Source organism: Cygnus olor, chromosome 1 (genome assembly GCF_009769625.2).
Source record: "Cygnus olor isolate bCygOlo1 chromosome 1, bCygOlo1.pri.v2, whole genome shotgun sequence".
Taxonomy (NCBI): Eukaryota; Metazoa; Chordata; class Aves; order Anseriformes; family Anatidae; genus Cygnus; species Cygnus olor.
Window position 1 is genome coordinate 197,044,129 of NC_049169.1, and position 26,269 is coordinate 197,070,397.

A 26,269-nucleotide genomic window follows, 5' to 3' on the forward strand; every position below is an offset into this window, starting at 1 on the left:
AATGCCCAATTTAGACTGAGAAAATATGAGCAAATATGTCTGATTCTCTTATTTTAAATCCTTTCATGATCTTTAGAAATATTTTACAGTGCCAAGAACATTTTCAAAAATAAACCATAGGACAAAAAAAAAAAAAAAAACACTTCAGAAAGCTGCATCTGTCATTTGCTTATGCAAAACTTTCCTTGCAGATTCATGAATAACTTCAGTTATGTAATTGCTGTAAAATTCATGGGGGTTCTGCTTATATTGACTTTTATTTTTACTTTGTAGGACAAACATTTGCAACCGATGTGCAAAATAAGAGTGCAGAGGTAAAAATCTGGGCGCCGCCCTAACCTTCACTAACATAACATTTTGATTTATACTAATTGCTCTTTTCCTTCTTGTTTCCTTTGCTGATTTCCACTCAGAATGCCCAACAGAAAATATTTACTTTCTTTTGAAAAATAATAACCTAAAAAACTTGCTAAATGAAAGTGCAAGAAATTCCATAGCTATTACCTTCTCTCCCATAAAAATGTATATAGCTTGAAACCATTTTTTTTCCATCAAAAAACATTTCACATGAAATTTCAACTTGCTTTAATGAATACCTGCTCTGCTAGCATTTGACATCCATTTGTAATGCACTTTGTCAACCAGGAATAGAGCCCAGGTCCTCATTCAATTAACCCCTCTAAGTTTGCTAAGAATAACATGGTGCTTCCAGATGCTTGACTGGCTTCAGGTTTTGCTGAAAAATCACACATCTGTGAAACTACTTTTACTCTCTAACCAGCTTCCTGATAACCAGCTATTACAGATAAACAGAAAGAACCATAATTAAGCATTCTTATACTCAACTTCAGCCATTTAAAAGTTAGGTAAAGCGAGTTGGCTGTGTTTCATCACAATCAGTGGGATGAAATAAGCACTTTAAGAGCAGAAATCATCCCATCTTTGCAGAAATATATAAAATTATGGGATATATCCAAAACAGAGGTTCTTCTCCACCCTCCATTAACTCTAAAGAAGCTTAGAAAATGAATTTAGCCAGAACAACTTGTGCTCAACTCAGCTGACCCACAAAGGCTTCTAAGCAGTGTACAGGTTATAAGCTCTAAAGACCACGGTCAGAGAAATGATCCATCTAGTCTGTTATTTTATCTTCAGCAGAAGCAAGAGGAGAGGCGGTCTGGGGAGAACCTGTGATGTCCCTAGATGTTCAGAGATTCCATTCTGGCTCAGATCTGTCCAGGCCTATGGGAGAACCCTTCCCTTCTGGACAGACAACTGGAGATCAGCCAGGGTAGCTTCCACATCTGAAATAATTCAAAATGACTTCACATAGGAAATTCAGTTAAGACCATTTTTGTTTGTTTGTTTGTTTGTTTTGGTTTTTTTTTTGACAGTGAGCATTATATGAGAAGAATCCCACTCAATTATATTAGCACTGCAATAGCTGCCACTTTTGAGCTGTAGTCATAACTGATTATTGCTATTGGTTATCTAGCCACATGCCTACACTTTTCCTCCTAAGAATTTGCAACCATGCTTGAAGCTGAAGGCACGTATAATAGGAATGAGAATTTTTAGGAAAAAATACGAGTGTTTTTGGAATCACAGTTTTTATATTACAAGCTTGCCATTTGGCAATAAGCACACTACTTCCCCTTCTCCCTTTAAAGAGTAGCACTGGATTTCTCAGATATCCACTGCCTCTCATTTTTTGCTGGCTTTATCTAGCACATCTTAACCCTTGTGCCCCAGGCCAGTTGGTTTTAGGACCAGAATCATACAAGCATTCATAATCGGAAAAGTATTTAATTACGTGTTTAGGATTTCAGCTTGAAGTCAACAGGACTAAAGCAGATGCTAAGGCTAATCAAGTGTTTAAGTGACACCTAACATGGCTGAAATCCAGAAACAATCTTAGCTACTTTACCGAATTGGGTCTTAGAAAGTGAGCAGAAAAACAGATGAATCTGGCAGTGTTCCTCCAACTTATGTAACATCCATTTTATACCTTGCAAGGAGAAAAAAAAAGCATATTTGAAAACACTTTTAAGAGTTTAGAGGTTTAGACTGATGAAGGGAGAAGGATAGACAATTCCAACATACAACTCCTATCTCAGAGGCCAGTAGAGTTTTTAGGCTAGAGCCTTACATGGGACTACCACAGCCCAAAATGCACATGTAACCCACTTAACCTATATGTGGGATGTTAAGAAAAGGGTTCAAGAAGGCAATCATTGCACCACATTCCACTGCTTATTCTTAGATCTCCACATGGCTGGAGGGAGACCTTGGAGGGTTGTGGTGGTTTCACACTGATCGCTAACAACTCCAGGACAACTTCTCTCTCACTTCCCCTCCTCAGAGGAACAGGGGGAGAAGATATGATGAAAAAAGGCTCAAGCACTGAGATAAGGACAGGAGGATCACTCACCAGCTATCATCATGGGCAAAAAACACTCAACATATGGAGATTAATATACTTTATTGCCTATCACTGGCAGACTAGAACAGTAAAAAACTAAAAGCAAACCAAAACAACCTTCCCCCTACCCACCCTCTTCCACCTCCTCCCCCCAAGCAGCGTAGGGGAATGGGGGCTGCGGTCAGTCCATGGTGCTTCATCTCTGCCACTCCTTCACGGTCACTCTCTGCCCCTGCTCCACGCGGGGTCCCTCCCACGGGATGCCGTCCTTCCCGAACTGAGCCTGCGGGGGCTGCCCACAGGCTGCAGCTCTTCAAGAACTGCTCCCACACGGCTCCGTACCACGGGGTCCATCCCCAGGAGCAAACTGCTCCAGCACGGGTCCTCCAGGGGGGGCAGCTCCCCCCAGACCCCCTGCTCCTGTGTGGGCTCCTCTCCACGAGCTTCAGCTCTGGCCAAGGGCCTGCTCCTGCGGGGGCTCTCCATGGGCCGCAGCCTCCTCCAGGCCACATCCACCTGCTCCACCGGGGGCTCCTCCACAGGCTGCAGCGTGGAGATCTGCTCCATGTGGGACCCATGGGCTGCATGGGGACAGCCTGCTCCCCTAGGGGCCTCTCCACTGGCCGCAGGGGAACTTGTGCTGCGTGCCTGGAGTACCTCCTGCCCTCCTGCTGCACTCACCTTGGGGGTTGCAGGGCTGCTTCTCTCTCAGCTCTCACCCCTCTCTCCCAGCTGCTGTAGCACAGCAGATTTCCCCTTCCTCCAATCTGCTCTCCCAGAGGCCCACCCAGCATCGCTCATGACTCGGCTCTAGACAGCGGCGGGTCCCTTTTGGAGCCGTCTGGAGCTGGCTCTGCTCTGACATGGGGCAGCTGCTGGGCTCTGCTCACAGAGGCCACCCCTGCAGCCCCCCCGATACCAAAACCTTGTCAAATAAGGCCAATAGAAGGGTCTTCTTACACCACACCCTACTGATCATACAACAAAGGTCTCGGGATATTTCAACCTAGTCTGAACCAACTTTATCCAGTGACAACTTTATCCAGTAAAGATGCATGTATGCTTGATAATTAGGAAGAAAACCCAGAAACCTGCTGAAATGAACTCTTTAGTTCAATTGTTATCTAGTGACTATAGTCGATGACATTTAAGCTATTGATATATTCTTTGAGTGGAATTATCTATATATCATACATCTAATGCCCAGCATAATAACATTTTTCTCCGCCTTTCTTGCATAAAAGTAATACTGAATTTATAAATGGTTTTAATTTTTAATGTCTAATATTGTTTTGAATACAAATGGACATCATATTCAGTGATAATGACAGCAGCATATTTTAGTGGATTTTATCGTCTGTAATCATTTTGAAAAGATATTAATTTTTCAGGCACAAAAAAAAAAAAAGGATTACAGTTTTAAATTATTCTACTCCTTTTTCTCTTTTTTAATAAGGGTTTTAACCATAAGAGAGTAATTTGTTTCCTGAAAAAAAAAAAAAAAAGGAAAGAAAAAAAAAAATAAAAGGAAAAAAAAAAGGACAGAAAAGTTCATTTAAGTTTTGTTTTACTTTCAGGTTTACTTTCATCTATATCAAACACGTACCTTGAGCAAAAATCATTTTGATATTTGGCTCTGAAAGAAAGATTTTTATTCCCAAATATTTACCAGTTTAAGGGGCAACAATTGAGGAAAAATAAACCCTAAAGACAGAAGTCAGAAGACAATGTGACACTGGTAGGTTTTTAAAATTCTTTCAGAAATAATCCACACAAAATACTTCATATCTTTAATCTATCCATACACTTTTCTACCATGCATATTGCAAGTGCAGAAAGGAAAGCTACAAGAAGATTTGGTCTTCTTATTACAAGTGATGAATTTTATTACAAAAATTGTCATGAAGGCCAAGTAAAAGCTTAACATCTGATTTCATCAAAACATTTTGGTCTAATAATTTTCTGCTGAACACGTTTACAAAATTGTTGCATTCCTTAGACAAGTTTTTTTTTTTTTTAATTTGGCATTATTTTATCAGCAGTTTCCGTCAGAAAAATCTTATCAGTTCTAATTATATGTAGTTAGCATTCATACTAATAGCAATGCTAAATTGCCTGCTATAATATCCTGACCTCATATGTTAATAACACCTTCAGACAGCTAATTCTGGGGAGAAAGTACTCTTTTTATAGTTTAAAATCCATCCCAAATGTTTCTTTTTTTCTTTTTAAGCTTAAGGAAAATGTATTTTTTGCCCACAAAATACTGATTTTAAACAGATTTTTTAAGGATTAGGTGGGAATTGTTTCATTCCTGTTTGTCTCTTCTTTAGTTAGCTTTATGAGCAGATTAAAATCAGATATGCTTTATGAGCAGGTCAAAAAATCTGCTAGATTATTCTTCAAGAAAAGGTCTCTAAATCAAATTTAAGGAAAAATGAATAAAATACTGAGCGGAATTCTCCCATTTTTGTTGAGGAATGAGAAATATTTCAGGTCTCATTGTTGAAAAAACATTTCTGATTATGATCAGTAAAGAATTCAGATGAACTATTGTTTTACATTTAAAAAAAAAAGTCGCATTTAATTCATTTGATTTATCAACAAATTCAAATAAGACTGTTTTGTTTTATTTCAACTGCTGTTGGAAGAATGTGCAAAAGAATGGTAAAACACTCATGCTTCACATCCAGAAGAGCAAAAAAAAAAGTATTGCCAGCCTGTAAAAATTTGTAAAAATACTTAAAGGAATGCACCCTGAAGTGACATAAAATATTGAAGCCAAAAGAACTGATGATCTCTATTAGCTGAGCACAGAATTCAAGACCAATGTGTTACCCCAAATCCAACGAAATCCTAATAATAGTTCTTGTTTGGAGTTTTAATAATCTGGAAGCCCGTGTAAGCTCTCTATATCATGTGGAGTTGTAAGTTATCTAGCATACATTCCTTTAACAGACCTATAAGAATTCAGACCTATAAGATTCAGATATATTCAAAATATTAATTTATTCATGCACATTCATGTATAAATGCATACATGTATGCATTCCAAAATAAAAAGTATGAATTTTGTTGACATCCCTGCATTACTTATATGTTGGAATCCATTTTCTTACCATTTGTTTTCTGACTTTTATTTATGATGTTTGCAGAGAGCGCTTTTCACAAGATCAGATGTAATGCTATTGAAGGCCATCAGATAATGCAGTAAAAAAAACTCCACAATGCTCTTTAAAAGCATAGGTATTTAAATTCCTATTTATTTACCATTAAGCTGGAGAGTCCATTAAATATATATATACATATATATATATAAATTTATAACCCTTACCATTCCTGAGAGAGCTGAATATCTTCAGATTTCAGTAAGCACATTATACATTCTGGAATTGAAAGCTCTGTACTTTTAGCATCAGCAAGTTTATTCAAGTGCTTAACTAAAGACTTCAGATTTTGCTTTTTACATAATGATTAGAAGATGCCCTGCTTTATGCTGAGATCCTGGAACTGCATCTTGTGGAAATTAGGTAGCCCTAAGGGTGATCACTGTTGCATTTGGGGAATTAGAAGACAGCCTAGATATTTTTTTTTTGTCACTCTTCTCAAGTCTATCGCTACTCACAGCCCTGCACCTGTCTTCCCAAAAGTTTCAAGAGGCTCAGGAGTCAAGGGTCACTGACACTGAAGTCCTATGGCCCTGACAGACTGCTGGATAGTGTGGGGTTATCTCCTCCATCCAGAAGGACTGGTGGAAACCCTGGCAGGGAGGGCTGGCACTTGGGAAGTTCCATGGATGAGGCTGAAGGAAAGATTCGGCCTTTCTTTCATATTGATCTAATAACTTTGCTGCTTTCACAATATGCAACTCACAATGCAGTGCCATTCCCCAAGAAGACTCGGCTCTTCAGCTCAAACAGGGCAGAAAACAGCTGAAACTGTTGACTAATTTAAAGGCAACTAATGAACAGCTATCAAACGGCAGTGACTTTCTGCCATTACCAACTTTGACTCAAACAAATGAACTAGTGTAGAAAGGGTCTATATCTCATTGCCAGACATCTAAGCTTAAGCCATCACTCTTTTAAGGTTGTCTGGAATGGCAGTCCTAATTCTGATCTCTGGCAAGTGTAAATGAGCAGCAACTCCACTGAAGCCCACAGGCACATCGATACGGAACTGAAATGAAAATGGAAGTGAGTTGGCACACACTGTTACTATTTGCCAGCCTGAGCAGCTATCAACCAGACAATACAACTGCACAAACAGTCAGAAGCTTGTATGCTTCTGCTTGTTTAATTTGCAGGGCTTTTACATGTCCTTTGCAATGCTGTGTGCCCTTAGAGGCAGCCAACATGCCAGAAGAATCCGTGTCAGCTCAGGCAATATCACATTCATCACAAAAGCAGGGGGAGAAAAGAGCTTACTGCCAGGTGTACCTACTCAAAGACAGGTGCTCTCTGCTGTGTTTGACTTACAAGAATATTAACTAATAAATATCCTGTGGTTTTTTACCTACCTGGAAGGCCAAAGGCTGGCTGCAGGACAGGCGAATGGCATGTCTATGTGCATGAATGGCATGTCTATGTGCATTAAAAAAAAAAAAAAAAAAAAAAAGAGAGAGAGAGAGATTCTAAATCTTTCAGCCCTCTGAAGAAGCAATTAACTTGTTTCATTACTTTTCCCATTAGGGACTGACGATAGCAAACTGTGTATTCTTTATTGCAACTCAACATCATGGAGCCCTCCATACAATTTAAATGGCATTTGAGAAACTCTTTCTAAGTGGAAAAAAATTAAGTGTTTCTGCCTCAAAAAGCAAGCAGGCAAATATGGCAATTTCTTACTGAACAGTTCTACTTACTGAATATAGTTGGAGTCATCTGCTTACTTCAGTAACTAAAATTTTTTTATTGCTTTTTGTTCCTGTTATCCTGCTGCTCCAAAGCAGTTAAGAGAGATGACTCTGATTCCTGCTCCATTTTGTGCAACATAAACAGAATTTATGCTGCAATTACAAAGTCAGATTCTGCCTGCAGTTATACCTTGTAACTCCCATGAAGAAAACAAGTTGAGTATAGCTGAAGACAGAATCCTTATCGCCAACAGCAAAACAAGACCCAAGGAGAACCCTGCCTGACTTGCAGGCACAAGGTTGAGTTTACCTGGGTAGCCCTGCTAGAGCATAGTGATGGATGCTTTACAATAAGAAACAAGGGCAGGTGTGCAGGCAGGGACAGAGTTGCACACAGCTTTGCAGGGTAGGAATTTACTACAGCAGAGAAGAAGTGTTCAAACTCTCTAAAGAGTATTTTCCAATAAGTGCATGCGTGTTTCCCACTGATAAATGGGAGCCTTACAGCTATGTCTATTCTCCATTCTGAAAATATAACCTATATTTTCCTACTAGGAATGCCAGCTATTTTGGTTTATCTCTGACTGAGGGAAAGGTATCATTTAGGGCTTGTCAACACAGAGAAATTGTCCAGAATATCTATTGCAGAAAAAACTGTCCTAAAATATCCTTGTGAACTTCAAAATATTTTTTGTTCTCTGACCACCACTGTATTGAGATCATGAACTAGAGTCAGTTCTTTCTCCCCTGTCTGCTTCAGCAAGTCACTTTCAAAATAATTACAACAGTCCTAAAGGAGAATAAAAGTTTCATTTATTTTTTAGAGATTCTCATATGTCCTTATATTGGGTACCTAAAAAGAATAGTAATGTTAGGCTTCCCAGATAGTTAACAGGAGAGAGAAAGCATTCCTGTCAGCCCACTGCTGGTGCAAGACTCCCTGGAGAAACTTCTTCTGTTAGCTGTAGAGAGCACTTGTATCTTAAGTGCCTCAGTAAGGCCTGAAGTTGCATGTGATGAAATGGGGTTAGAGCATTTGTACAAGCAGATGTTCTGGAAGGGTTTGTTTCACAGTATCTGGCATCCCTCAAAGAAGTCATTGTCTGCAGGTGTGACTTTTCCATACTTTCACACTGGTGGATATGCACACCATGCTCTTCCCTCTTCCTCAAAGACATCTATGGTGGCCATGAGACCCTGAAACTGGTAGCAAAGGAGACAATCTGGCTGAACGATAACACTATAGGAAAAAAATAATAATAATTTCAGACAGGTTTTTTAATTTTAATTTTCAGTACAGGCTCATTATCCTGTTAAACCAGAGCTGGAGCTGGCACAAAGAAGGAGATGGAGAAGATCACACTGTCATATGTGGAGGGCAAGACAATATTTCTGGGTGACAGTCAGACTTGGATCAGCTTAAGGCAGTAGTGAAACTGCCTCCAAAAGCTCTGGAAGACTGTCAGACCAAAAAGCCAAGATTTTGAGAATGCTCAGTATGTCATTTGAAACCTTTCCTAGCTCCTTCTTTGCATATAAAGACGTTCACTTTTTTGTTTGTTTTGTTTTTGTTTTCTGATGTAAAGAACTTTGGGAACAAGGTGTTGCATTGTGCAGAGGGGTGAATGAAACCATTAAAAAACTGAGATGGATCCTAACAAGAAAGCATTATGCTGGTGAAGCATCTAAAAGCAGCAGAAGAAATAGATTCCAAAGTACTAGAACAAGAATAGACTGCTTTGTGTTTGTTATGCATGTGGGCTTTTTACAGCTACCTGTAAGGCTGCTGCCTTGGCTGCATCATGTAACTGCTGGGTCATGTAACACACGCTGCCACCTGGGGTGAATTCACTTCAGGATTAACTGCCTGAACTTTCTCACCGAAGTTTACAGCATTGAAGAGACCCCTGTGCCCAGCCATGTGGTGCTTGGGTAGTTGTGTGCATGTGCGAATCTCTGCAGAAGTGGAGAGGGATCAAAAATTCCTGCTAGTGGGGTCTATGCACATCCAGCAGGATCTCTGGTCCAGAAACCAGCACTTCGCCAAGCCACCAGCAAGTCTGATTGTGTGACTGAGCCAGCAGATCATCCCAGTCTGTATTTGTGCTCACACAAGGTGACACTGGTGAAATCCATGTCTCCTCATATGAATCCTTTTGTCCGTCTTTGTGAAACAGTTTTAGGACTTTTTAAATCATAATGAAAAAGAAATAAATAAGAATTAAATGCATATTTCATATATTAATTATTAATAAAGTTTTTTTATTAAGGGGAAAATCAGTTTTATTAGTCACTTTTTTATTTTTTTTATAATTGCTATCTCCTCCTGAGGCCCTCTGAAGTCATTCAGTAGTATGTCTCTACTGGACTGACCTGGTGCTAGCTAGACATTTCACAGTTCAGGATGAAGTGTTGGGGAGTCTCTCATAACTTTGAAAGAATCAGGTGATTTCCTAGGAATATAGAAATAGGTATCACAGAGGTTGTCCAAGTGAATTTTTCTGTGATTTCTCCCAGAGCCTAACAGTTGGAATATTATATCTTCTTTCCACAGGGACTTTGGAAAAGTCTGTCTCAGATTTCAGTCTTCCCTTGTAGGCAAGTGTCAAAACTCTCCATCACTTTTCACACTAAGTTCTTATTCTCTTGTTCTCTGTCTCTCTGCTCCCATCTTTCTCCTGCATCTTTCATTTTTCTTTTTTTCTTTTTCTTTTGGAGTTTTTCTCAGTTGTCAAGTTTCAATGACACCTTTTTGCATGCATAATGCTGACTTGTCCTCATTTCCCTTTGATTCCACATCACGAACCCACAATCTCTACAGAGCACACCACAAAGTGTCTCTAACCCTCTCATCTGAGCACTTTCCAGCCTAAATCTCCTCTAGTCAAGGCATTCTTCATTCTTCCCCCATCTTCTAGTTTCCTCTGCCTTCTCTTCTCTTTTCCTTTGTTCTTTTTCTCACTTATTTCTACAGCATTACAGTTAGCAAGGCATTCATACTATCATGCTGGCTGCTAGGACCAATCACAAGAACAAGGTGGACGTCAAGGCAACCTGACATACTCAGCTCAACATTATTCTTCATTTCCCCTCTCCCTCAACAAAGATTTGTTCAATGGCATCTGTCATTTGTCTGCATTTTTAATAGCTCTGTCCCATCTTCAGGTTTTCTCCTACGAGCCTTGCACTGGGCATGCCGCAAGGTGCCACTTAAAAAAACCAGAAGTATGATGTTTGCTCTTTGGGGGAGCTCTGTCTGTGTAACAGATCTGGTGTCAGTGCTGCAACACAAGCTGTGCTGACAGTTTCATACCCATGAATTAACACTCAGGTCTGCCAAGGAAAAGCAGCCGTGTAATTGGTGAGGTCCTGCGGTTTGACCGTTCGGCAGTGTCAAGGCATTTGGGGCACCTATTGTATTTGTCATTGCTCTCCCCGGATAGCACTGAAACATTACTTTGAATTGACAGAACATGACAGAGAACACAAAATCAATGCTAGATGTACCCAGACATCACAACTCCTTACGGTACTCTGTAAGGGTGGGGAGTGAATAGACTTTTATTTTTCTACTTCTTTAGTTTTTTTCTTTCAAAGTGACATGCCCTCATCATTAACTCAAGCTGAAATAGCTTAGGGCAGTCTCCGTGCATACAAAGGAAGGACACCCATATTTTCACAGGTTCAAATCTGAAACCATTTATACAACTGCCACTTTTTTGTTACATGTATGGGCCCATTGCTCTTGGATTAAAACAATCATCATAAATCCCTCACCATACTCTAAAGGAAGCAAGAAAGAACACTTTATTCCTTCTGGAAACAAGGAAAATATGGAGATCTGATCCAAAATATGCAACTAACTGTGGTGACAAAAAGTGTTTAGCTGCAAAAGAAAAGTCAATTTTTAGATGTCAAACTGGACATTCCCTCAAGGGGATTGCTTTTTCATTAAAGCTTATCACTATGTCCATAGAAAGCCAACTTCTTTAAGGAGTCTCCCCTTAGACTAAAGTTGAGGCAACTAAAACCACTAGGCTCCAATGAAAAACACCTCTCTGTTCTGCTGTTCTTCTAAATAAAACAGATTTTTTTTTCCAAGAAATAAAACTTATATCCACTAATATTTCTGTAGGTGAAGCAATTTGGCCCTGTATTTCTAAACACATTTTACACTGGCTTGAAACACTTTGTATCATACTGAGCAAAGGCAGGCTATTTCTGAAATAGCTTTTTGCACATGTACTCTGGCTGTATTTTGCTTTCCTTGATCATTTTGTTGCTATGCTATTGATTTTTGTATTAAAATAGAGATAAAAATCCCAACAACATATATGTTTAAAAGCATAGAAATCTTTCCTCTTTTGTAATTAGTTCCCCCTTCTCTGCCTCCAATTATTGAAATCTCAAGGGCCAATTGCTGCAATTCTTATTCAGTCAAAACTCCCATTTATCCATATATGTTGCCATAATAATCTGTTATGAAAATAGCAGTCATATCAGGTTATAGTTTTCTAACATCATTACATGGAAGAGGAAAGAGAGGAGGAAGAACTGTATGGAAAAGAAGCTTTTACTGTAAACCAAAACCATCCAAAATAATTAGCTATATCTGGGAAACATTCATGATTACCAAAAGTGATTAATTTTAATTAATGTCTCTGTTTTACCAGGGTATCATTCAGATTGGAGAAGGGATATTTTTCCCATTTATTTTCTTCCATTGGACCATGTGTGTCCTCCTCCTCCCATTCCCAACAATTTCTATTGTTTTACTTGTCAGATTGATCAAAGTATGGCCTTCAGTGATCCTAAGCCCATTCATCAGAAAGTCTAATAAAAGTGTTGAACTCTTTTATTGATAGACAGTGGTACAAATTATGGGCCCTGGCAAAGATCAGCCACCTCTGACTTTCCCTCCTCCACTGTCATATGAAAGTATTGCTTACCCAGTGACAGAAAGGCTTTTGTTTTGTGTCCTCAACAAAACGAATCCTGCTGGAAAATAACACCAGATATGGTTGTTCTTCTCCAGTAAAGTGTTGTCCAGTGCAGCTTTCCAGAGATCTCCAAAGGCCACTTCAGCACTGCTTGAAATGTCAGAATGAAGATTATCAAATAAGCAATCAGTGGGATGTCACAGACCATCACAATTTATAGCACTACAAATCTATCTCCCCTTCTTTTTCAGACTGAAGGGCTGTCTTGTTTCTAGGGAAGAAGCAGCCCAAGTAAATCCAGTAGCACAGCTATATATCTGCACAGGGAGGTCAGTAGATGAGCAGCAAGCACCAGTGTTAGAGGTGGTTAACGCATTCCAGCTAACCCTCGGTTAATTAGAAAAATGATTTTTTTTATTCAAAGCATATATCTTTTTTTCCCTAAGAGTCAACTTTCCGTGTAACTTGATTCACTGATTTCTTCATTTTTTTATAATTGTAAGCATATCCTATAACTTACGTGATGGTCAACTGGAAGTATTTAAAGAGGGAGCTTGTGGTGCATTGCAAGAGATTAAGTCAAGCCAGAGACACCAACCTATCAAAGAGACAGGGAGCACAAGATAACACAGTAGCATTTTATCACCAAATTATTTTGCTTTTTTTTTTTTTTTTTAGTATTAATACTTTTGGCAGGAAGAAATGTAACTTTGAATTGGAAAAAAATTCAAAAAACTGCAATTCACATTAAATTGCAAGTGAGCTGTGTTCATTCCACAGCATAGATTGGATCACCAGGTATCTGTTGTTCATAACACTATCTCACATACTATTAACACTAGCAAGTCCAATAGCAATACTTCAGTCTTCTTAGTATTGCAAATATAATTCTTAAAAAAAAACAAAAAAACTTTTTAAGAAGTAAAAACACAGCTGAAGTATTGCCTTCTATCAAGGAAACAGGTCCAAAAGCTGTATTTGTGGACCAGCTTCAAAATATAATTATTTTCATTTATCTCTGAAAAAGGCTGTAAAAAAGGCATAATAGAATCATTATACTAGAGGGAAGAGAGAAATATAGTAAAAACCTTATAGCTGCATCAGCTATTTCAGGGGACTTTTAATGACTTGAAAATCTAACAGAAATCATAACAGTAATAGAAACAAGAACATGACAAAGAGCAACATAGACCTTTTGTCTTTAATCTTCACAAAAAAAAAAAAAAAAGATTAATTATAAACAGACATTTAACTAAACCATTTTAATGAGGTGCCAGTAGTACAAGTCAAAGGAAGAACAGGTTAATGAACGCTAAGATAAATTAGGGGCACATGAGTCAGCAGGAATTGATGAAATTCACCCTAGACTACTTAAGAATATAGCCAATGTAATCTCTGAGTCATTAATAATTATCTCTAAAAACACAAGAAAAGTAGGAGTGCTCCCAGAGGACTGCAAATTAGGTATCACTACACCTATCTGTGCAAACAAGAGAGGAGGGAGAAGATCCATGGTATTACGGGTGAGTTAACCTAACACTGATCCTGACAATAATTTTGTATTAAAATTATTAAGCTATATCTTTATAAACACTTAGCACATATAAAGCAGATAATATGTATTTGTCAAGAAAAAAATCAGGTGCAACTGATTTTTTTGAAGTTGGTGGTGCTAGGCAAATGGGAGGAAGGGTGGCCTAGTGGAATGGGGGAAACGGGAGCTTTGAAATATTTGGAGTTTAGTAAAACTTTGGATATTCCCTTCCCATCCAAACTATTCTATGATTCCATGAAAATAATCTTAAAAGCAAGCTAAGAAAATAAGGTCTGAATAAGATATGCATGCATTTAATTGAAAACTATATTCAGTGAGCACTAGTATGCTACTGAATTGAAGAGTGAGGTTTCTCAGTGAGTCCTCAGACAACTGAGTGTGGTTGGTACTAGTGTTAGCATTATTGGTATTTTCACTAACAGCTTGGAAGAATGTGTATGCACATTCTCAGTGAGCTGATAGAGATCAGAAAGACAAGATTAGTCTTGAAAACTGTCTTGATAAATAAAAGCTGCCCAAAAAGCAGCAAGACAAATACATAAGCAGTATTAGCAGGGATTTCCAGTGTAAAGGACAGGAAACATTTATTGGTTTGGGGTGAGACATGAGATGAACTGCTGCATTCAGATGGGGGACTTACTCTTAAAGAAATGGAAAGAAAAACTGGAAAAAATTTAAAAAGATTAGTAAGAATAATGTGGGTTAGTGTCATGCTTTTGGCTGAGACAGTTAATTTTCTTCATAGAGGCTCACACAATGCTGTGTTTTGGATTTTTCATGGAAATAGCTGTGATAACACATGGATGTTTTAGTTGCTGCAGAGCATTCCTCTACAAATATCTTGTCAACCCTACTGAAAGCCTGCGAACTTCTGTGAGCTTAGGCTGTTTTGCTTGTAGCTGCTTTTCTGTTTACAACAGCATTACAGAATCTGCCACGTTCCTGGCTGTGCCAAAATCTGCTTGAAACTGCAAGAGTAAAAGACAGAGGACAAGAGAGAGAAAAGGTATTTTGAGAATAGAAAAGAAGACAGGGGTGAAGGAACCACACCTCAAATATGGTGAGACTGCACCTTGAATACTATGTTCAGTTTTGAGACCCTCACTGTAAGGAAGACATTGAGTTGATGTGTAACTAGTCCTGCTGAAAGGATTAGAAAGCAAGACATATAAGGAGCAGCTGAGAGAGTTGGGGTTGCTTAGCCTGGAGGAGAGGAGGCCGAGGGAAGACCTTATTGCTCTCTACGACTACCTGAAAGGAGGTTGCAGTGAGAAGGGTGTTGGTCTCTTTTCCCAAGTGAAAAGTCATGGGATGCGAGGAAACAGTCTGAAGTTGCACCAGGGGAGGTTTAGATTGGATATTGGGAAAAAATTTATTTACAGAGCGTGTGGTTAAACATTGGAACAGACTGCCCAGGGAAGTGGTGGAGTCCCCATCCCTGGCGGGATTTAAGAGAGATGGACATGGCACTAAGGGACATGGTTTAGTGATGGGACTCAGTAGGCCAGATAGATGGTCGGGTTGATGATCTTACGGGTCTTTTCCAACCTAAATAATTCTATGAACTGAGGCTCCCATTTCCAGCATGGTGAGCAAGATGGTGATGGGTGCCTTCCTTTCCCTCAGGATAATGAAAACCTGTTATCAGCACCTTGTCCTGATGACTTGCAGGACTGTAATATTAACAGTCACAAAGATAAATGTTGTTCCATTCAGTCCAAATCTCATGGTATCAGTGTTGTATCACAAGCCCCAAAAGGGGATGATGGGGGGGAAAAAAAAAAAAGCCTGTTCTTTCATTCTTTCATTATATTGTTAATGACTTAGACCTTATTTCTATCACAACAATATCTGATCACGATTTACAGACCTATGCTTCTTCTACTGAGTAGACATGATCTCAAAATCATCTTTTCATCAAAGGAATAAACCTTTATATCTAGACTAATACAGTCCTCCTATCTTCATTTCTTTGTCTGTTTTAATAAACACCTACAGAATGGACTGAGTTATACTTCCATTTTTTTGGGCAATTTCAAGTACAAGGCCCTTTCACAACAGGGGATTTATCTGTAACCAGTGTAATTTACATAAAATGACAATTTTAAGAGGCATAATTATTCCACTTCTGTAAAAGGCTGATGCTAGTAACAGCAACTTCAATATTATAGCAAGAATCTTTTCTACCCATTGCCTGCACTTAGGTAATTTTTATCTGAAATTATTAGGAAGTTTAATATTTATATCTAACTACTTTAAAGTTTGAAATAGAAAAGTTTACATTCGTATAGCATTTCTTATTTTACATGGATTTGTGAGTGTGGTAAAAATTCTCTACTGCATTAAGACTGGAAACAATAAAATGATCAGTAAATCACATATGAGAAAGTACTGAACAAAGATTACAGTTAATGCTAGTTAATGGATTCCTAGTTAATGGATTAACCTCACAATACTCTTGAAAATGCTGCAAATATTGTTCCTTTGAAACACCAATATATTACACAAACCTTTTCCACACGCACAGCTGGTTTCTCTTTAATAAATGTGTAAAATAAGTAATCTAGATAACAATGTGTGTCATGTTTCTCTTCATCTAGTTGAGGCCAAACCCTTAAATTATTCATTCAGAGGATATTAAAAAATAATAGTAATAATAATAAAAGGTCTGGGAGGAAGATGATCTTTCAGTCTACACTTTGGAAAGAACTGGCTTCTGCAGCAAAAATTGTTAATAAATCTGTCAGCAGAATCATAAATGACTATAAACTCAATCAGTTGACAATGGCTTGTCATTGAAAAAAAAAGTCTCAATCACTGCAGCATTCAGAAAGCACCCTATATAAGAATAAATGTAATTATTCTACTAAGTGCTGTTAGACTGTGTCCTCTTGTGGGCCCCACTTTGTCTGGACAATCTGGACACAGTCAGGAGATGTGGTAAACCCTCTCCTGGGAGTATGAGAGACAGTGGGGGAGAAATAATGCTAAAATGATTAGGAAATGTGACATATAAGGAACGACTGAAGGCCCTTTGTTTTGTCAGCAAACATTCAGTGTAGTTGAAACATGGTCACAGTCTTCAGATGTGTAAAAAGCTGTTACAAGGAAGATGGTGATAAATTGTTCTCTCTGTCCATGGTACGTTTTACAAGAAATAAACCTCTGAATCTTTACATGGTGTTTCAGGTTAGGTAATAGGAAAAGCTTTCTACTTGCAAGGTTAGTTCATCATCAGAAGAGCCAGTTCTGACTCCTCTTCACCTGAAGCCTTAATGGGCACACTACACAGTCACTTACTAGCCTCAGATGAGTGGTACTGAATCCTGTCTCAGCAGGGATGAATTAGAAGACCTCTTGAGATCTTGTACTACATTTATACAATTTTTATGATGTAAGTTGGGAGTACTTCCGAAGACTAATAAACATAGTGTCTCTTTCCCTTTATCTTTCTTTTTCTTTATCTCTCTTTTTCTCTTTCTTTAACTCTAGATCTATACCTTCCTCTTGTATAGCATTTCAAATGTCAACAAGAGATTATGAATTCATACCAAAATATTCAAACCATTCAGCAGAGCCCAGGGAAACCTGAAGAGTTCCTTTTATGTCTCCAACATACGAGAATACACTACAGTCTTTAAGATTATGATTGACGGTCTGAAGTTAATGACAATCAGAACATGGTTGTGATGTACAGAAAAAAATATAACTAATTTTTCCATTAATGTAAAAGAAATCTGCCTCTGCCGTGAGTTTCTCAGATGCTCAGGCAAGGTGACCAGTTTTCATCTAAGGGGTGTCAACAGTAAGTTCTTTGACAATAAGATGACAGATTGCTAAGTTTAATGTCATTTTTGTTTTCTGCTGAAAAATTTGGGCATGTACTAGTAGTATTTATTAGATATTAGGTCATGAAGTGATGCAAAGTTTAGGTCTTTGGGAAACCCTTACTGTCATTAATTTTCAAGTATTTCTGTGCTACATATACTTCATACCTTGTAGTTGCTTGTAGAGTATTCAACAGTTCTGGGAGTCAGGAACTAGAGAAGAGTTTAGTGCCCTATTTATCTCCTTCAAAGCACCATTAGCCTTGTAATAGCGGTGTTACACCAGACAAGCAATAGGCTGCTGCCAGGGAATCAATGCTTGTGTTGACAGCCTGAGGGTGTACTCACCACTTTCCTTGGTAATGATGGTTCATTCCCAAATTACATTTATATAGACTTCTGTCATTTATTTAGTATTCTCCAGATGCTATTTATAGCTTGGAGTTCTTCACATGGTACCTCTGATAATTGTTACAGACTAATCTAATGCCAAAGACACTCACTACGTGCTGTTTCACTGTAACATCAGTTCTTGATCACACAAGTGAAATGCATGTATAGCTGCTTTAAGCAGCTATATAGCTTTATACTGTACTTTAGAATGTTCCTGTGGTGCTTACCTGGTAGTCAGAATAGATGCAGAGATGGCCATACCGATCATCAGTTCTTTGTTCATGGTAATGAATAAAATAATGACTTACGATGTTTGACAGTTTTCTGTGAGGCAGCAACATACATAGGGAGAAGTTAAAGAACGTCAGTGTTTAATTTCTTTAGGTAGCCAGTTTTCATGAGTGTGGTCAGTGCAAGGATTTGAGGGAATTAACCAAATTTAAATTCTGTTTTCTACAAATAGATTGTTCTAAATCTGGCTTAAATGACTGAAGGGAAAAGCTATGCTACTAACTTGTGGCAAGAACTAAGTGGGGATATCCTGCTTAGACATTGAATAGGTTTGACCATTTTTATTCCAGAGTACCTAATATGTTAACATTCATGATTTTCCCTACAGGTTTTTTACCAATGGGAAAAATTGCTAATAAATGGTCAGCTATAGCTTTCTGTTTCATCCTGGATTCCTGAAAAGTTCTGAAAAAATATAATCAAATACAGCACCATTTCTTAGACTCATCCTTTGCTCATCTTTTACATCAGAAGTGTCCTGAAAATAATGAAGACATCTGACAACTTGGCTTGTCTTGATGGAACTCTTTGTATGCTTTTCAACAGAATTTATTCACAAGTGAATTTGTGTTCCTGACAAGCTGTATGGCTGTCAAATTTGGATTTACTTGCACCACAATGCTGGCATCTTGGTTCACAGCACCCATAAGTAATGAAGCAATCATTGACTTTTTAAAGTTAATATTTTCCATGCTGTTACTGTTACTGAGACTGGCCAGGCTTCCAGATTTTAAGAATAAGATTTCTGTGCACTGGATCTACCCCAGTTCTGGCATCCTTAAAGTGCTTTAATTTTGATTACACAGGAAGAAGCTTCATACCCTTCTAAAATTTTCCTTAAATCCCTATGAATTTTCAGATTCTGCTGATTTCTTCAAAACATTAAAAAGCCCACTTCAGTTAATCAGGTCCTAAGTTTTTTATGTTTTCCCAAATGTTATAGTCTGCTCACTACAGATTCCGGCAAGGCTTAAACAACGATGGACTGACCTGATAACACATGTAAAATAGGATGAAAATTACTGATGCCACTTCTTAGGCCAATTTTATCATGCAGTGTAGTGTAATGAAAAGATCAAACATTAGCATGCTCTTCAGCAATTTCTGACTTTTTTTTTTTTGTTCTTGTACAAGCAGTTCTCTCATTTGACTAATACTAGCCCCATAAATGCCGTGTCCATACTTAAGGTGGCTGTGGAGGAAGGGAGTGAGTGAAATGGGTACCCAGAGATCCATTAGTTAGGTTCAATAACAAGCAAGGCTTTCAGACACTTTCCTAAGAACAAATAACTAAGAACACAACAATAGAAGGACAGATTTTTGTCCAAGATACACAGTTCAAGACTGTTTTCTTACATTTCTTCGATAAAATAACTGACTATCAAGACAAAGAAGTGGTATAATTCCCATCTAACTGAAGCTGAGTAAAGTATTTCCTATGATGATACACAGAAAAGAATAAATTGAACTAGGAGTTAGAACAAAACACTGCAAAGAATGATAGAAAACAACTACAAAATGACATAACCACATGTTGGATTAAAGTGAATTGATAGATCAGTCTTGGAAAAATACTGTTGAATTGTTTCACTTATTTATAATAAATGATAGCTAAGAATATACTTATATAAAGTATTAAATAGTATTTTCATCAATGAATTTGATAGAGATGTGCTCATGAAACTTGATGATGGTAGCTGGGAGTCACAGCCAATACAGAACTGTGCTACTCATGAAAAGCACTGTGTGACCTTGTGAACTGGAATGGTAGTAATAAGAAGAAATCTAATAATACCAAGAATAAGGTCATTCCCTTAGGGACTACTCACTTGAACTTTGCTATATAATGGATGCTCATCGGTTGTAAATGGCAGAACAAGACCTTGGTTCATCCTTGGATCTGTTCATCACAGGATGTCCGCAGACCAATGATCTGATGACCCTGGAAAATACAAATGTGTTAGCAGTGTAAGTCAGGTGAAGCATTTCTAACAGCCAGTAAGCTTTTATACAGCCCCTATAAGTACCAGAAGTACAGAATTTCCTCTCCATAACAGCGACATTTCCCTAGGGGAGGGTGAGTGATGGAGGGAATGAAGAAGTCTCATCTGGAAAAGTATGCAAAATGTTCAAGAAAGATAAATTCAAATAGGACCAGGTTTACACAAGGTTCACCAAGAAACAGAGATACCATCTCTTTAATGAATACTAGACGTGTTTGACATGTTTAGCATAGTAAAATAAGGCCTTAGCAGGGAAATAAGGCCTCTCCACAAACCTAACAGGAACATAAATACTAAAAAATAAGAACTATTTGAGTGAAGAGACAATGTTAGCACCAAACAAGATGGTATTTGTGTGCTCTGGAAGACTCAAAAGCTGCAGAAAAAGGAGGCTATGGAAGAAATAGGAAGGAATATTCAAGGAGGAATAGTAGGAGGAAGCAGCCTATTTTAATCAGTTTTTAAAACAGACAATGAAACATTTATTTGAAATAGCTGGGCACTGTGCCTAGTAGGTCTCTTTCAATCCTATGCTCCAATGTAGTTTATTTTTGTAGTGAAAAAGAAATCTTTCTCTAATAAACAAGGATCAGAAAAGCTAATACAGATATCAGCTTTTCAAAACTAAGAGAAAAAATGTTGCTATTACCCAGTGACAGTACATTTTCTCTAACAGACTTAATTATCCCACCATTATTGGTTATCATTAACATTAATTATTGATATCAAAGTAGCATCAAGAGGTCCCAGTCAAGCTCAAGGCTCCACTATTCTGGGGGCCTGAGAGAAAAAATAAAAAAATAAATAACAGAAAGCAGTCTGGTTTTCAAAGAGCTGCAGTCTAGCTGCCCAGCTAGAGTCTCAGGCTGACCCGGGCATGTGTGTGTGATAACCATGCACAACAAGGCGCCCATCTAGTTTAATAGTGCTGATCATAGTGTGCCAAGTCAGGCAAGTGTCAGTTCTGGCAGACTGAAAGCATAATAGGGGTGACAGAAAAAACTAGGGAGGAATAAAACTGGACTCCTGTCCCTGAAATTTTATTCAGGGACATTAATTACTATTATTTATTAATTTATTTATAATTTATATATATATATATATATAATTTATTTATTTATAAAAAATTATTTATTAATTAATTATTATTAAAGAATTAACACAGGGACACAAGAACAGGCACTGTGGGTGAGCCTTAAGTGTCTGAATTTGACGTTGGCTGAAAAAGCAGCAAAAGAAATTAAGGAGGAAGGGAACATCCAGTGATCACTTTCCTGCTCTTTTTACCTAGCAACTGTTAATCTGTTGTAAAAGAATGCACTAAGTAAATGGGGTTACATCAGGCTGGCAACCCATCACAAGTGGAGTTCCCCAGGGCTCCATTTTAGGACCAGTCCTCTTCAATGTTTTCATAAATGATTTGGACGAAGGACTTAAAGGGTTTTTGAGCAAGTTTGTGGACAATACCAAATTGGGTGGAGTTGTTGACTCCATTGAGGGTGTTGAGGCCTTGCAGAGAGATCTGAACCGATTGGAGAGCTGGGCAATCACCAACAACATGAAGTTTAACACAAGCAAGTGCCAGATTCTGCACCTGGGAAGGGGCAACCCTGGTTACACATACAGACTTGGGGATGAGATGCTGGAGAGCAGCCCCGCAGAAAGGGATCTGGGAGTTTGAGTTGACAGCAAGCTGAAGTTGACAGCACACTGAACCAGCAGTGTGCCCTGGCAACCTGGAGGGCCAACCGTACCCCGGGGTGCATCAAGCACGGCATTGCTAGTCAGTCAAGGGAAGTGATTGTCCCGCTCTGCTCTGTGCTGGTGCAGCCTCACCTCAAGTACTGTGTGCAGTTGTGGGTGCCACAGTATAAGAAAGATATAAAACTGTTAGACAGTGTCCAAAGGAGAGCAACAAAGATGGTAAAGGGTCTAGAGGGGAAGACGTATTAGGAGTGGCTGAAGCCACTTGGTTTGTTCAGCCCAGAGCAGAGCAGGCTGAGGGGAGGCCTCATGGCGGCCTGCAGCTCCCTCACGAGGGGAGCGGAGGGGCAGGCGCTGAGCTCTGCTCTCTGGGGACAGCGACAGGACCCAAGGGAACAGCATGAAGTTGTGACAGGGGTGGTTCGGGCTGGATATCAGGAAAAGGTTCTTCACCCAGAGGGTGGTCGGGCGCTGGGACAGGCTCCCCAGGGCAGTGGTCACAGCACCGAGCTGCCGGAGTTCAAGAAGCGTTTGGACAATGCTCTCAGACACAGGGTCTGATTTTTTGTGTGGTCCTTTGGGCATCCACGAGTTGGACTTGTGGGTCCCTTCCAACTCGGATATTCTATGATTCTATAAGTCTTAAGCAATATGAACAAATCTGAGCTTAATAGCTTTTAATGAACCAGTCACTTCTAGAACTCATATGGTGTTTGGCTTTCATAACATCCCTTGGCAAAGATTTCTACAGCTTAACTGAGTGCTTCGTTTTGTGTAATTTTAAAACTTCTACCTTTATTTAAGTCCTGATTTCTGTTTTAAAAGAAACTATGAATAATCATTGCATCTTCACTGTATTCCTACTCCTTAGGCTTTACAGAGAAACTGAGGTACAGAGAGGCAGTTTACATAGAATAATTGAGAGAGTCTTTGGTAAAGTGAAGGACAGGACACAGATGTGTTTGGCTCCAATAAAATCTCTTGACCATGAGACTCTCCTTCGACACACGACGTGCAGATGTCTGCACACATTGCCTAGAGACAGTTACAATTCCTCAAGGACTGTATTAACCGACAATATGAAGTGGGCAATCTCTTAGTTCTGCTAGATCAACTATTTAATGATGTTCCGTTTCAGGATCCCAGCCTTGCTAAAAATCCAAGTAATTTTTTTAAGTCAGTTAAGATAGCAGAATAGCCATGTGTGAAATTCATGATCTGAGGTGGAGAAAACAAAATTAACTTAGAGCAAGGCAATGGATAAATCCACCTTGTTAGGTAATACACCAAACCCATTTCTTATTTACATGATGCTTGAATTCATCCATGAATTAGACCCCGCTCTGAATTAGACCCTGCAGTTCATTCTGCTTAGACCAGGACTTAAATATGCATGAAGCTGCAAGGATGTCCTGGTATACTTTGCTGAACAGGGACAGATGCTGAAAGCAAAGCAATGAGTTTTGGATACATACCTTGGAAGTGGACATACCTTGGAAGTGAGCATAAGCTGAGTTTGTCTCTAGGCTCCCCATACAGCTCTGTATTTTAAGTACTTTGCAGGTAGATATGTTAAATCTAACAAAACATTAGCATCAACAATTGATACATAAATGTGTGACTAGCTTTATTTGTTACCAGGAAATGAGATTCTGAAAGCAGATGAAAGTTAACTAATGCCTTTAAAAGACCTCAAATATATACTGATGCAATGTCAAATCAGCTTGGTTTTCTTTGTTCTGTGACTAGGAACTTCAGCTTTGTTGGCTCAACAACAAAGTCTCGTAACCTGGCTTTCACACCTAGATACACATAAATACTGGGGCTCACAGATACTGCGTATTCCATCATAAGTATAACTGAGAAAACTTCTCTGAACTGCTTGCCAGTTGTGCAATGGGGACTAGGTTTCACTCTTTCCAGTTTAATAGACTTTCAATAAAATATGTTTCAGTAGAAGAGAGGGAAAACTGTCCAAAAGTAATGGGAAATAGGCAAGAAATAGCACAAAACACTGAACAACATACTTCTCTGTTGACAACTTCCTAGTATTTTTACAGCAGGAAGGTCAGGAGAAAGGAGGGGTAAAACCGATATGAATGGGATAAACTTTGGGAAGTTGCTGCTGATTGCAGTCTCATTCACTTTAACAATGTTACTCCTCATAAATATCTCAGTGAGTCCCAGGATATCTCGATATCTTGGTGAGTCTTTTCTTAGCCTGTGAGATTAGTAATATCCAGAAAGAGCAAGCTCCATGCTCAGCAGAGAAATAGGTTCAAGACACTATCCAATTTAATGGGCTCCTTAAAGAGGAGCCCCTGGAATGCTCTCTTGCTCCTGATCTCACCCCAAAACAGAGCTGACTTTTGAGATAAATGGAAGCTTGCAGGGAAGGGTGCTGTGTGTAGTGGAATGGAGTGGAGTTTCTGAAAAATTAATGCCGAAAGCAAATTATCATTTTAGCTTGCTTTGCTGTTCCATAACAATCATCACAGGTAAAATTACTTTCTAAAAATAAAGCCACTGAAGTTTAAGAAAAATATCATATTTCAAAGAAGGAAACTCAAACAAACATACAGCTTTTATTAATTTACAGCCAAAAGACCAGACAAATTCAGGGACGGATAATTTTGAAGACCCGTGAAACACTATATCCTTTCCCTGAATAGTCTAGGCAGTGCAGAAACACAAGTAGTGTGAGAAGTCATTCCAGCTTCCTAGCTCCATTGTATAAAGAACCTAAAATAACTTCTCAGAAATCACCAGAGAATGCCTAAGGGAAAAGATTTTACCCACATCTTCTTAACCCTACTGTTTTCCTCAGTATCGGTCTTTCTCTTGCACAGATTTTTCTGATGCTATCTGATAAAGAATTTCATGGAAATTTTAAATATGAACATTTAATACAAGCACCACTTGCTGTGTTCCATGCTTTTGAAAACCCTGACTATAAAGCTAAGGGATCTTTAATGCAAACGTCAAGAACAATTCAAAAACAAAGAGGACACATCATTGGCTGTGGCTACGGCCAAAGGTTATGTATTTATGAAAATAGAGGTTGCTACAGTTATGATGCACATGTTATAAAAGGATGACAAAATAACTTCCTGGGATGGTATACTTGTGCAACAAAAGAGTGGAAATTGAAAATTACTGTGGAGAGCTCCTTAAAGAATTCCTGCTGGCCAGTATGGAATTCTTACTTCTAACAGGCAGATAGTCTTACTTAGTCATTGTTAATAAATTATGAGCACATTCCACATGCAATGTTAAAATTATGATCTTAATACAATTTTAGATTTGTGGTGCCTACTAAAGCAAGTTAGTTAGCAAATTGCATTTTAAAATCTGTACTAAATAATATTGTCAATCCTCAATAGATGGTGCTATTATCTAAGTTAATATCCTATTTGATTATGCAAAGGAGCTCAAGACAAGTGTGCCTGGGACATATCTGTGAGGAGAGATGACCACCTTTATGATGTCCTTGCTGTTTATGGTACGTGCTTGCAAGAGGACTTCTATTCGCTTTCCACTCCAGGGTAATGAACACAAGCACAGTCAGGTATCTCAGTTATGCAACTGCACATAACAGCAGACAGATTTCAGGCATTTTTGCTAAAAGTAGGGCAATTTGAAACAGAATCGATGTCTGCATAAAATGGCATACTTCTTGTCATTTTTCTTACATAGTTTGAGATGGTTGATATCCAGAGCTAATTAAAAGTGTGAAATTCAGTTTCACAGCATGGCAGTACATTGCAGGCTGCTCTTACATGGCTCAGCTCTATGGAAGCAGGATGCACACGACAGCAGCTGTCTCATTGACTTGACTTCACAGAAAGCAGCTGTGTGCTTCCTCCACCTACAGGCTAGATGCAGCAATCGTCCCCCCACAAGGCAAATCCATAATTTTTGCTTCTGATTATGGTATCCCATCTTTTCAGAATGTTCTTCCAAAACACCTCCAGGAAGGTAACCCAAAAATGGCACTTGTATCTGAGCCTGGATCTGCTTTTTAGATCTCTGAAATTAGATCTCTGAAATTCAGAGATTTAAATCTCTGAAATGGCATCACCTAATTCACCTTCTAGGATGTAACAAGTTATAAAGAAATAATAGTATCATTTAGAAAAAGAAATATCAATGGAAAAGGTACTCTCAGTTTCCCAAATATAGTAAATATTTACTCCTTCAATAATACTTTAATTGTTCTCTACTTTAAAGACAGCTCCAGAGTATAAATTAAATTAAACCATTACCTAATTCCCCAATT

General features: G+C 38.5%; 1 long non-coding RNA gene across 2 annotated transcripts in view; it reads right to left on the reverse strand.

The window, feature by feature from the left end:
• Positions 1–18,275, reverse strand: part of LOC121063608 — a 97,201-nt gene extending 78,926 nt beyond the window's left edge. The window contains exons 1-3 of one of the 2 annotated variants that reach the window (XR_005816092.1): positions 18,220–18,275; positions 12,227–12,364; positions 6,942–6,984 (exon numbers count right to left, since the gene is read on the reverse strand). This is a non-coding gene — a long non-coding RNA (uncharacterized LOC121063608). Of the gene's footprint in view, positions 1–6,941; positions 6,985–12,226; positions 12,584–18,219 lie in introns of those variants that run through there. The other variant, XR_005816091.1, reaches the window with a different exon arrangement.
• Positions 18,276–26,269: the final 7,994 nt, after the last annotated feature.